Source organism: Prinia subflava, chromosome 5, assembly GCF_021018805.1.
Source record: "Prinia subflava isolate CZ2003 ecotype Zambia chromosome 5, Cam_Psub_1.2, whole genome shotgun sequence".
NCBI classification, from domain to species: domain Eukaryota; kingdom Metazoa; phylum Chordata; class Aves; order Passeriformes; family Cisticolidae; genus Prinia; species Prinia subflava.
In genome coordinates this window covers 1,476,907-1,490,200 of record NC_086251.1, presented here as the reverse complement: position 1 = coordinate 1,490,200, position 13,294 = coordinate 1,476,907, and the positions used below count along the sequence as shown (strand labels likewise).

Here is a 13,294-nt window from a genome sequence, read left to right as displayed (position 1 = left end):
AGAAGTTTCATCTGCCTTCACTTCTTCATGGCAGTGCTCAGCAGCGCTGCAAACAACACAAAGCCTCACATGGTGGAACATTGTCCCTCTCCTGCACAAACAGCTTTGCAACCACCAAAATCTAGCCCTCCCATGCTTTTAAATCCCTCTGGGAACCTGCCCAACGTGTCTCCAGAAATCTCTTTCTGCTGAAGGAGTATTTCAGGTAAATCACAAGGCAAGGCTCCTTGAAAAGGGGTCTCCATGCTTTTCTGTAACACCGTTTGTTTCTTTCTCATTAGTTTGAGGAAAAATGCTGCTACTGGAATTTTCTAGGTTTTGTACTCCTCCTACTGCATAAGAGAACACAAAAGAAGACTGAGACATAAAACTATCATAAGCCAGGTTCTCAAAATGTGGTTCTAACCATGCACTTATGGTGCAGCAGGTTAATGAACTCCCAAATTGAGGTACAATCATTCTCTCCATAATCAGGTGTTCAAATGATGCCACAGTCCAGGTGGGTTTAGGTTTCCAGTGTGCTTGAGCACCTGCCCCACAGCCAAGGTGTCCCCAGGAAGGAAATACCCTGCAGACACAACTCCTAGCTCTGCTTAGAAATGACATTCTGTTCTGCCTGTTCTTAGTCTCAGAGTAATTTGCTTTTTCACTTCTATTTCAGCAACTGTCAAGTGCTTGTTAACAATTACTTCTGTATGTGTGTGTGTTTTTAACAGAGGTAAATGGGGGTCTCGAAAATTCAATGTCTGCACATACATTGCAAAAAAAAAAAAAATAAAAGCAGGCTGGTTTAGAGAACAATGTGGGCATGTGTTTTTAAACTACTGTTCGTGCAGTCTGGTCAGGGCTGTGTGACACAGTATATACAGTGTTTTGTCATCCAAGGAATGTCTTTGATCAAGAGTTTATGCAAGAAGGAAAAAAAAGCCATGAAACCCTAATCCGTTCCCACAGCCCAGTAAACGTGAGCTGGACAAACAGTGGACAATAGCAGCAAAGCTCACTGCTGGAACAATGGCTGCAACTAAAAAAATTAAAGGGTTGCTGACTCACAGTTCCTACCATCAAGAAAGATTCCACACAGTGCTGATTGTTCCCCACAGTCCTGAAGATGCTGAGAGTTAAAAAGTGTTGAAGTAAGGCAGCGAAATAGGGGGCTAAAAATCAGAAATGGAAAGCAGTGACCAGTGCTGAGTTGATTCTGTCTGATGCACAGTCAGGATGCAGGGACAGAATAATCAACCTCCTTCCTGCTGAAGGTTTTGCTAAAATAAAACTCCAGGATTTTATGAGGAACAGGTATCAGTTAAATTCTTTCAGACAGGAGGCCGCTGTTTCAGGTGTCACCCAAACAAATTGTGCACAACTAGAACACAGCTTTCTGATTTTTCCAAGACAAAAGTTTTCTGCCATTTCTTATTCCTATTGAGAAATCTTCCCAAAACCAGATTCACAGAATGCTGCACTAGTGCTCCATTAGGTATGGTTATAGAATAGGATAAATTAATTTAAAACAGTGTGCAGCAAGCTGCTTTGGCATCAAGTGGCACAATGTCTGAGTTCTTTCCACCTTTCAGATATTCCATGCCTGTAGGAAGCCTCCCACGTCTCAGATGGGCTTAGTGACCATGTCTCCTTCCACACAGTAGTGCAGCATTTGATAAGTAGTACTAAAGAATTCTAGCATGAAAAATGCTGAAAAAAAAATAATTAACCACACTTAGGGAATAAACACTGCAGTGACTGAGGCAGGAGCATTCCCAGTGTGGTATCAGAGATATTCAGGTTAGTTACAAATGAACTGACTGTGCAGGCTTTCAAAATAGCACACAGAGGTTTTATTATTACTATTATTATTATTATTTTTATTATCACCCCAGGCTAGGCTGGTCCTGCAGTTCCAAACCCTGGGACACTCTGAAGTGCTTCAGCAGAGCATTGCTCTACATCAGTCCCAGACACCACAACTTCAGCTGGGAACCTGCTGAGCTCCTCTCACACCTCCCAAATCCCCGTTTTCCCTGGTGATACATCCACTTCTGTGGGAATGTGTACTGTCACAACTTTATCCATTGAAAAAACAACTCTGGCAGACTGTAAAATGAGAATCTTCATGGTTACTTGCCAAACTATGAAAGCTGAAGGTTTAGGCTGCAATTAGCCCAGAAGCCACGGTCGTAAGAAATTGCAAAGGGCACTCACTATTCAAAAGGCACCAAGAATAGAAAGAATGAAAACATTACCAGAAATATTAACTTCTTACCCTAAAGCAGTGTGGGATATTAGGGTGCAGGCAGACTTTAGACAGATGGATCTCCCTTTATTCCAATGCAGGAAGTTGTGTTTCCAGCCAAAGTGTAAATAAGCGTTCATAACCACAGGGCAGGCTCAAACTCTCTCTTGCATCTCTTCAACAACCAAAACCCATATAAATATTGAAACTGATTTATTGGAAAATTAAAACTCCAAATTTAATCTCATGTGGAAATTATCACAGCCTGGTTTCAGAGAGACAGATCAGGATTCAAATGAGCCAGAGTACATTTACAGGGTTGGTTTGGAAGCAAACAGTTGCACACACAGATTTTTTTTTAAATTTTTATTTCACCTATTTCTGTCACAGATATTCATTCAAATGTGGAATTCATCACCTTTATTGCAGCTGACAAGAAACATAAAGGAAGTTGCCTAATGAAGACAGAACAAGAATTGTGCTTGGGAACTTTACCAAACTTTGCCGACTCTGAGATGATGGCCCAGTATTTTAGTAATTAATAATTATTTGATTTCACATGTGTTATCATTGATAAGTCATTAATGATGCTCTGCCCAGGGGGAGGAGACATTCATTCCCACCTGGATATAATCTGGGATTTGGGAAAGCACAGGTTTCCCAGAGGACTGGATTCCCAGAGGACAGGAGCTACCAGACATTTCTGCAGGATCGCTGCTTCAGCAAGGCTGCTTCATCTGGACTGCCACCACCCTCACTAACAGGGTGTCAGGTTGTGTTCTGACTCTGTCAGTGGCCTTTTGTGCTATTGCTTCTGTTTTATTTTATTTTCCTCTTTTTTTCTCTCTCTTTAAATTGTATTTCTGACTTGGGGTCTCTCACTGGTTTTGCTTTCAGACCAGCACACCAGTACTGAGAGGGGCCTTCCAGTGCTGGACTGGAACAGGGACCAAGGCACAGGGGCTGCTCTGGGAGTCTGGAGGGGTTGGGCTCTTCTGTCCTGGCTCTGCTGAGGGGATTGCTCAGGGCTGGACAACAGGCCCTGAGCCAAACCTTCCAACCACTGCTGTGTTTGTATCCCCTCATTAACAAAAGACACAGGATCATTAGTGTGGGCTCTGGGTGTCTGCTCGTTAACAAACACAGACTGACCTTTCTGTGTTGGGAAGCTGGAGAAGGCCATGAGATGAGAGCCCTGCTCTTGCTGGGAGCTCCATGGTCCAAGGCAGCTCCTGGGTTGCTCCCTGAGCCCTGGCCAGGCTCTGGGAGGAAGCCAGGAGGGGCTGAGCCCAGCTGTTCCCGCCCTGGCAGTGCTGGGAGCCTGTGGATGGCACCCAGGGGTGCCAGCTGGGCCCTGTCCCAGCCCAGGGGGAGCCTCTTTGCCTGCGGGTGGACGCACCCGTGGGAATTCCCAGTTCCGGGAGGGGCTCTCAGTGCTGGGCTGGGACAGGGGCTCCCCAGCTGGGGCTCTGCAGGCTGGGGCAGCCTTAGGGGGTCCCTGGGGCTGGGTCTCAGTCCCTGCAGGGCTGCAGTCTTTGGTAGCAGTGATGAGGGCATGGCAGAGCTTGTCTGTTTGGAGTTCTGTGCTGCTTTGAGCTCTGGTAAATGACACTCAATTCCTGCAGCTGCTCTCTGTGTCCTTGCTGCTGCTCCTGCCCACTGCCCAAGCATTCCTTCTGTCCAATAAACTTCCTGGGAACTGTGCTGCTTGGAAGATTTACAGAAATTTGATCCTGTAAGTTTGAGATGAAATTTCTACTTCTCTTTGGGTCTTGTAGGAAGGCAGGATTGTAGTGTGGTGACCTGAGGGAGATGTTCCCACAGCTGTTTGCATCTGTGCTCTCCTGTGTGTCTTTGTTCTTCCTGCACTGCTGGAGGGGGCACTCATTTATTTGGGTTTTCCTTTTCAACCCCTGTGGGCTCAGGTGATTTAGACTCAGCGTAAAGGAGGTGAGTTTGTGATAGCTGCTGTTGGGTTTCCCAGAGCTGGTTTGTTTAATTTAGCTTTCATGCAATAAAAGTTGATAATTACTTTCTTCCAGAACCTGGCAAGAAAATGCTGAAGCAGAGTTCCCCTTCTTCTATTGCTGAGATGTTTCTGCTCCAAGTCCCTCAGTGCCTGAGGACTCCCAGGTGTTCCAAGGTGGCAGCAGCTGGAAAATCCTGTTGTGTGTGAGGCAGCCAGTTGGGAATGGTGCTGGGCTCTGGCTGTGGAAGGGCTGGGTGGGTGTGGGTCAGGGGATGTGCAGTGAGAGCAGTGTGCTGCGGGGTGGGAAGGGCCTGTCTCTTGTGTCTGCCAGAGGCACTGGGAGAAAACCTGCCGTGTGCCCTGAGCTGCTTTGGTGTGTTGGATCTCCTGTTTCCATGGCTTTTCCCAAAGAGTGGGAAGAAAAAGCCATTCCTCTGCTTTAGCTAAAAGTACACCTGGAATTTTGCCCTCCTCCAGAACTGCTGAGTTCTGTTGCTTTTCCTGGTTTGGGCATACAGAGGATGGGGGCAGAGGATTTTGTCCCATTTTGTGCCTCTCTGTTGTTTCAGCTCCTGCTCAGAATATGAACAGAGCCTTGTCTGCTCAAGGCCCCTGGCAAGCAGGGGACAAAGAAGGGACCCAGAACCTCTTGGCCCCCTGGCAGAGAGAGAAGCAGCCGATGGTGCTGGGAGAGCTGCTGCGAGTCCCTGCTGGAGTCTGGTTTGGTGCTGTCCCTTTGTCCCCCTGCAGGCCCCACTGGAGCGTGTCCAGGCTGTGCCACGTCTGTCCCCAGCTGGGTGCAGGCGTTTGCCCTTGGCAGGGTGCCCTGGGGGCTGAGGGCTGCCCCTGCCCTGCTGCTGGCAGGGGAGGCAGGGCTGGCACAGGGCAGCTCCTGCACTCCTGGCTTCCACAGGCTCCCGTGGTTCTCTCCAGGCTGTTCCAGGCTGCTGCAGCGCTCGGCCAAAGCCCTGGAGACCCTGGGCTGTGGATGGGCACTGGCTCCAGGCAAAGGCCACTTGTGGAGGGCCTGGCCCCGGGGGCATTCCTGGAAGGAGGAGGTTTGTGTGGGAATGGCCGCTCTGCTCAGACAGGGGGAGCTCTCACTGCCTGGGGGCTGAAGGTGGGGCTGGAAGGGTTAAGAGGCAAATCCTGCCAGGAGCTGGAGCCTCTTCTCCTGCCCATGGCCCTGCCTGACACAGCCTGCCCAGCTGGAGAACTTTCTTTGCCCTTCTATGTTTCCTTAAGTCACAATTCCATGCTTTCATAGTGCTGTATTCCAAGAGACAGTGAGAACCCAGTGGCTGCATGGCTGCTTTCCATTGCAACCAAATGGTTTGAAATGAACCCTGTGGATTTATCCATGGATGGATTTGCAAACAGGGTTCATCCAGTCCTGCACTCTGAGCCCCCCTAAAGAGATTTGTTAAAAGAACCTCAGTGCCTCTGCCCTTCCTGGGGTGTAACAACCACCTGTAATATAACAAGCCTGTGTTTATTTTCTCTCTTCACTCCAAGGGCCCTGGGGTGAGAGCTGTGACCCCTGAGGTTGGAGAGGAGCCTGGCATGGCACAGAGAGACTTGGAGAAAGCGTTTTCCAGACTCACACTTGTGCTGAAAGGTTTGTCTAATGTTTGGTACTTGAGCCCATCGTGAGTGTGTTTTCTGTTTTCAGTGGATGTTGGAGTTCTCAGGCACTATGTTCAGAGCAAATCAGTGTTTTCTATGACATGATCTAACTGCTTGTGACTTCTCTTCATGTTTTGTTTCATTTTGTGGAGACAAGTTGGTTTCTGTTTCCACGCTCTGTGTTTGAAGATGCAGAACCTCTGCTGACCCTCCCACAAGAAGCAGTCCCAGTGCACAGTGGTGAACTGGATCAGTTGTTGTGTGAAGAACAATGTGTGAAATCTGTTTGTGTTTCTGTGGGTGCACTGAAAATCCGCTGCTGTTGTGTCCATGGGCACACACTTGTGGAGATGTGAAATGAGCACTGGGATTGCTTTGGGAACACCCCAGGAAATGTGTGCTGGTAGGAATCACCTGTGAATAAACTGCTGCTCTCTTGTAGGTCTGCAGCAGAGCTGAGTTTTGCAGAGAGGTGTGAAGGGTTTGTGAGAGCAGAGCAGGAATGCAGAAATCAGCTCCAGCAGGATGAGCAGTGTCTGCTTCTGTTCCCAGAAGGCTGAACCCAACACTGAGCCCACAGCCTGTGGCCATAATTAACAGTAATAATTGTGCCTTTGTCTCTCCAGGCCCCTGGCACGTGTGGGACAAGAACTGACACAGAATTTCCTGGGACCCTGGCAGAGAGAAGCAGCAAATGGTGTTGGCAGAGTTTCTGTGAGTCCCTGTGAGATCCTGGTCTTGTTACAGCCTAGGAAAGGATCTGAATGGGAAAACAGCTTGTTTGACATGAAACCCTCATGTGGAACATAAGAACAAGGTGATGGGATAAGACTTGTTGGAACCTAGAAATAAGGTGATGTGAATATTTTGGATAGAGGCAAAGCATCTGCAAACACGTGGCAGGAGACTCTGAAAGGTGAGTGCAGAGCTGAAGGACACAAGCAGGAAAACATCTGGGGCTGTGTTTGGATTTCTCAAGGTCTTGTAGATTCCTGTCTGGAGTTGCCATTTGTCGGTAGAGCTGGGTCAGGATCCTTCAGTGGAAAGTCAGGACTGTCTTGTGTTCCTGGCTTTTTAGCAGCTTGAGCTTTGCCAAGGAAGGGCATCCTGCTCTTGCTGTTGTGTTGGGACAGGTGAGTGCCCTTTTGGCCCTCCTCCAAGGAGCAGGAGGAGCCTGGGTTTGTGTCCCTGGGATTGTCCTGACCTTCCAGACAAGGCCCAAGGTGAGTGCCAAGGCACAGGGGGTGCTCTGGGAGTCTGGAGGGGTTGGGCTCTTCTGTCCTGCCTCTGCTGAGGGGATTGCTCAGGGCTGGACAACAGGCCCTGAGCCAAACCTTCCAACCACTGCTGTGTTTGTATCCCCTCATTAACAAAAGACACAGGATCATTAGTGTGGGCTCTGGGTGTCTGCTCATTAACAAACACAGACTGACCTTTCTGTGTTGGGAAGCTGGAGAAGGCCATGAGATGAGAGCCCTGCTCTTGCTGGGAGCTCCATGGTCCAAGGCAGCTCCTGGGTTGCTCCCTGAGCCCTGGCCAGGCTCTGGGAGGAAGCCAGGAGGGGCTGAGCCCAGCTGTTCCCACCCTGGCAGTGCTGGGAGCCTGTGGATGGCACCCAGGGGTGCCAGCTGGGCCCTGTCCCAGCCCAGGGGGAGCCTCTTTGCCTGCGGGTGGACGCACCCGTGGGAATTCCCAGTTCTGGGAGGGGCTCTCAGTGCTGGGCTGGGATAGGGGCTCCCCAGCTGGGGCTCTGCAGGGTGGAGCAGCCTTAGGGGGTCCCTGGGGCTGGCTCTCAGTCCCTGTGGACAGTCCTGGGTGGCAGTGATGAGGGGCAGTGCTGAGCTTCTCCTTATGCTCTCTAGAGGGGCAAATCAGAGGCTTATTTCAAAAGCTTTGCAAAGGAAAATGGCAACTGAAATATTTGGGAGCCTCAAAAGCAGTTCAACTTCTTCCTGTAATTAATGACATAATGAAGGTAAGCAGAGAAGTGGAGTAGATTTTGTGTCCCTTCCAGAAGTATTTCAGGGGGTACAAAGTGCACAGTTGTGTTGGTGAGATGGCAGAAATGAATTTGTTGCCTTCAGATCACATCTTTTGATTGGTGGTTTTTGCAGACAGTTGTTTAACTGGGAAGGCAATGAGAGTTTCTGAGGTGAAGCTGAGATCTGCTGTGACCCTTTGTGGCTCACCCCACTGTGGGACACTGGGCTGTCCATGATGAATGACTCTGACCAGTGCCCACTGTGAGAGCCAGGTCACTCTGCATGGCCCAGGCTGGCCTGGAGGGACAAAGAGAGGTTTGGGTGGCTCTGGCCAAGGTGCTGAGACAGAGAGGGAGAACTCTCAGCACCTTGGGGCTCTGAGCTGGGCCTGGAGGGAGCAAGAGACAAATCCTGCAAGGTGAGATGTGCCTGTTCTCGTACTGATTACCCTCCTGACACAACTGGCTCAGGTACCAACTTTCTGTTCCCTTATTCACTTTCTAAAATAATATTTGTGTGCTTTCTTCTCACTGTACAGCTATAGAGAATAACTCCAGCGTCTGCACAGCTGCTTTCCATTGCTGCCAAACAGTTTAAAAAATCAGCCCTGCATCCATGAGTGTGTATTTACAAACACAGAGCATCCATTGCTCTTGGGTGCTGCTCCTCCTGAAGGGATCTGTGAAGGACCTGGGTAACTCTGGCTGTTGTGGGGGTGGGAACAACCACCTGTGAAATACAAACATCAGCCTGGTACTGTCACTAATCAGAGAAAAGAAATCTGATGCCATTCCTCTCTTTGGAATCTGCAGGGCAGGTATTGATCCCTGCTCCAGCCATTCCAGTGTGCAGCACAGTTGTTTTTCAGGGATGTGGTGGGTAATGGATGGGATTCCAGCTGGAGAGCTCTGGTTTACCCTGGGTTCCCAGAGAGCTTTTCCTGCTCCCTGAGGTGGTCACAGAAGAGATGCCAGGGAAGCCATGAAGACTCCACCTGCTCCTTTTTCCTGCCAGGTACCTGGAGTGAGAGCAGTGACCCCTGAGAATGGAGAGGGGCTTTGGATGAGACCAAGACACTTGAAGAAACCTCTTCCCAGAATGGCACTTGTCTGGAATTGTCTAGTATTAGATGCTCTTTTCAACCTTCTTTCCATTTTTAATGTCTGTCAGAGTTTGAGGCTCTGCATTCAAAGGCAAACCAATATTTTCTAGTGCTTCTTATCACTTTTGATCTCTTTGGTTTGGTGTGTCAAAATGGGTCTCTGATTTCACCTTTTGTATTTAAGGTTACCCAGAAAGGGCATTGACCAAGCAGTGCAAATGCAGAGTAGTTAATGGCATTAGTTGTTGTCTAGAGAATAATGTGTTCAATCTATTTTTGTTCATATGGGTACACTGTAAAACTGTGGTGTTCCAGTGTAGGTGGGGCTTTGGCCACCCTTTGGAGATGGTAAAATGATCATTGTTCTGGATTTGTAATGGCCCTTAGCCAAATCTGAGCTCTTGATGAACCTCCCAGGCAAAGGTTGCATTTGTGTCCCCTCATTAAGGATCCCCTCACAGGATCATCAGCGTTAGGATGTGAATCCACTCATTAACAAACACAGACTGACCTTTCTGTACTGGGAAGCTGGAGAAGGCCATGAGATGAGAGCCCTGCTCTTGCTGGGAGCTCCATGGTCCAAGGCAGCTCCTGGGTTGCTCCCTGAGCCCTGGCCAGGCTCTGGGAGGAAGCCAGGAGGGGCTGAGCCCAGCTGTTCCCGCCCTGGCAGTGCTGGGAGCCTGTGGATGGCACCCAGGGGTGCCAGCTGGGCCCTGTCCCAGCCCAGGGGGAGCCTCTTTGCCTGCGGGTGGATGCACCCGTGGGAATTCCCAGTTCTGGGAGGGGCTCTCAGTGCTGGGCTGGGACAGGGGCTCCCCAGCTGGGGCTCTGCAGGCTGGGGCAGCCTTAGGGGGTCCCTGGGGCTGGGTCTCAGTCCCTGCAGGCAGTTGGCCAAACCCAGCACCCACAGGAGTCGTTCACTCGCTCTGCTGCCAGCGTTGGGCAGAGGAGAGGGGGGGAATTAATGAAGAGCTCACGAGTTCAGAACTGGGAGAAACACACTCTAAGGGCAAAACAGGTTCCAATTTAAAGGTGTAAGGTTAATTTATTATTAACAGTCGGAGAATGGTAGCGAGAAGTGAATGAAGCCTTTAAAACACCTCTTGTTTTTTCACCCCAGCCCCTCCCTGGGAGACAGGCTATAGGGATTTTTGTCACTTGATTATTTGAGGTTTTTTTCTGTTTGCTCAGGGAGAGGAGTTTTTTCTCTGCTGTGCCATTGGGTCCCTCCTATGGGTACAGAGTCTTCCCAGAGTTGTTGTGGCATGGGTTCCTTGGCTGCAGGGTGCAGTTGTTTAAGGATGGATTGCTCTAGTTTGGAAGCAAGGGCTCTCTTAACTCTGCAAGCCCTCTCTCTTCTCTCTATTCGGGTCTCCCACTGGATCAAAGCTTTCTCTGGCTTCCACTCCCTCTGGCATGAGCCCTTTTCCCATGGGCTGTGAGTGGATCTCTGCATCCCCCGTGGACTTGATTCATTCCAGGGCCACAGTTTGTTTCACCACAGTCCTCAGTGCAGCTTGCAGAGCAATCTCAGCTGTGATGTTCAGAGCTCTTCTTCCCCCTTTTTCCATTGACCTTGGTGCCCCCATGTTGTTTTCCATTCATGTTTCACATTCTCACTTCCTCCTCCTCTCACTAGAGGAGAAGCTGCTGCTCATAGGCACCACTGCCAACAAGAGTCACCAATTCAGAGATTCCTGCAGGATGCCCCAGCAGCCAGAGGTTGATCTTGTTCAGGTCGGTGTTTTTCTGTTGGGGTTTGAATATTGCCATGGGGACTCTGTGCACACAGAACTGTCCTTGCCCTTGCAGGTGCATCTGTGCCTCCCTTGGGGGCTCTGATTTGCCCTGGATTGGCAGAGGGAGAAGAGGCCAGGGAAGCCACAAAGCCTCCACTTGCTCCTTTTTTTGCCAGGTACCCTGGAGTGAGTGCAGTGACCCTGAGGATGGAGAAGGGCTTGGGATGAGGCCAAGAGACTTGGGGAAACCATTTTGCAGAATGACACTTGTGTGGACAGGTTTGTCTAATGCTTGGTGCTTTTGTGCATATTATGTGTGTTTGCTTTTTTTAATGAATATTTAAGTTCTGGGACACTGCATTCAAAGGCAATCAGATATTTTCTAGTGCATGGTATCATTTCTTCTAATTTTTTTTCTATTTGGTTTATGGAGCAGAACTGGTTTTTGGTTTCCTCCTGTGTACATGAGGGCACAGGAACTGCACTGCCCCTTCCACACAAAGCAGTCCAAGTGCACACTGGTTAATTGGAGTGGGTGATTCAGGCTCAGCCTGAAGGAGGTTCCCAGTGGAGTTTTAAAGAGCGGTGCTGTTGGGTTTCCCAGAGCTGGTTTAGTTAATTTTTGTGTTGTGTAATAAAAAGTTCAACAACTTTTTTTCTTTTTTTTCCAGAATGCTGCCAGGCAACCCCCCGGGTGCTTTGAACATCACAGGTTTTTCCATCTGTTGTCACATTGGAACACCCCGGAGTCCTCAGGCACAGAGGGACTGTGAGAAAAAGGATTCCCAGCGAGATGAGCAAGGTCATGCTTTTGTTATGGATTTGCTTGGAAAATTCTTCCAGAAAATCATTTTTCACTGTTTTTTGCACAGAACCCAAATGGAACAAGGCAGCTCTGGGGAACCCAGCAGCAGCTCTCACTGACTCTCCAGTGGGAGTCTCTCCCCCAGGCTGAGCCTAAATGCCCTGAGCCCCCGAGGTGCAGGTGTCACCTCAGCATGGAGCACACCTGGCCTGAGGCCCTGCTCCTCTGTGGATGTGCCCTGTGGATGAGGAGGGGCTGGTGTGGAAGCAGCAGGACACCAGCCCAGCCTTTCACAGGCTTTTCACATTTGGCTTTGGGGCTGGAGGTGCTGCCCTCCTCTGCTCTGCCTGCATTTTATCCGCTGTTGTTTTCCCAACACCCTCCTATCCCACAGGTCAGACTTCCCCCCACATGGAGCTGTTTGGCTCCCTCTGGAATGGGGGCAGCCTCTCCCTGTGGGTGCAGGAACACATCCTGTGCTTCCTGCAGTGTCCTTCTCTGGACCCTGGAGCCATTAGACCTTGTCCCCACGTGGGACACAGTGAGAGTTTGGAGTGGCCGTGGCCATTCCTGATCCTGGCTGTGTTCCTGAGGAGCTGTCTGTGCCCAAAGCCAGGGGGTTCTGAAGGTGTCCCCACGGCTGTGGCACCCTGAGTGTGCAGGAGCTGCTGTGGGAGGGCTCTGCCACGGGCACTGATCCTGGGCTGAGTGGGTCCATGAACCCCCCAAGTGCAGAGCCAGGGCACAGCCCTGCCCTGTCCCCACACCTGCCGCACACGAGGGACACAGTGAGGACCTGCATTCCTGTCACCCTGACTGCTGACCTGTGCTGTGACACTGACCCTGACTGCTGACCTGTGCTGTGACACTGACCCTGACTGCTGCCCTCTGCTGTGACACTGACCCTGACTGCTGCCCTCTGCTGTGACACTGACCCTGACTGCTGCCCTCTGCTGTGACACTGACCCTGACTGCTGCCCTCTGCTGTGACACTGACCCTGACTGCTGACCTGTGCTGTGACACTGACCCTGACTGCTGATCTGTGACTGTGACACTGACCCTGACTGCTGTGACCTCTGACTGACACTGACCCTGACTGCTACCCTGTGACTGTGACATTGACCCTGACTGCTGTGACCTCTGACTGTGACACTGACCCTGACTGCTGTGACCTCTGACTGTGACATTGACCCTGACTGCTGTGACCTCTGACTGTGACACTGACCCTGACTGCTGTGACCTCTGACTGTGACACTGACCCTGACTGCTGCCCTCTGACTGTGACACTGACCCTGACTGCTGTGACCTCTGACTGTGACATTGACCCTGACTGCTGACCTGTGACTGTGACACTGACCCTGACTGCTGTGACCTCTGACTGACACTGACCCTGACTGCTGTGACCTCTGACTGACACTGACCCTGACTGCTGTGACCTCTGACTGTGACACTGACCCTGACTGCTGTGACCTCTGACTGACACTGACCCTGACTGCTGTGACCTCTGACTGTGACACTGACCCTGACTGCTGTGACCTCTGACTGACACTGACCCTGACTGCTGTGACCTCTGACTGTGACATTGACCCTGACTGCTGTGACCTCTGACTGACACTGACCCTGACTGCTGTGACCTCTGACTGTGACACTGACCCTGACTGCTGCCTTCTGCTGTGACATTGACCCTGACTGCTGTGACCTCTGACTGTGACACTGACCCTGACTGCTGACCTGTGACTGTGACATTGACCCTGACTGCTGTGACCTCTGACTGTGACACTGACCCTGACTGCTGTGACCTCTGACTGTGACATTGACCCTGACTGCTGTGACCTCT

The 13,294-nt window shown here is 50.5% G+C and overlaps 1 long non-coding RNA gene across 5 annotated transcripts; it reads left to right on the top strand.

Moving 5' to 3' along the window:
* The first annotated feature begins 1,780 nt into the window (after positions 1–1,780).
* LOC134550758 (uncharacterized) lies at positions 1,781–12,787 on the top strand. 5 transcript variants are annotated; one of them, XR_010080421.1, is made up of 8 exons: positions 1,781–4,183; positions 4,276–4,376; positions 4,772–5,260; positions 5,718–5,820; positions 6,455–6,542; positions 6,962–10,649; positions 10,828–10,930; positions 11,323–12,787. It is a non-coding gene; the product is annotated as an uncharacterized LOC134550758 (long non-coding RNA). The 5 variants fall into 5 exon arrangements; XR_010080422.1 differs by having other exon boundaries at positions 4,276–4,401; XR_010080420.1 differs by lacking the exons at positions 1,781–4,183; positions 4,276–4,376 and having other exon boundaries at positions 4,419–5,260; positions 6,962–8,824; positions 10,552–10,649.
* Positions 12,788–13,294: the final 507 nt, after the last annotated feature.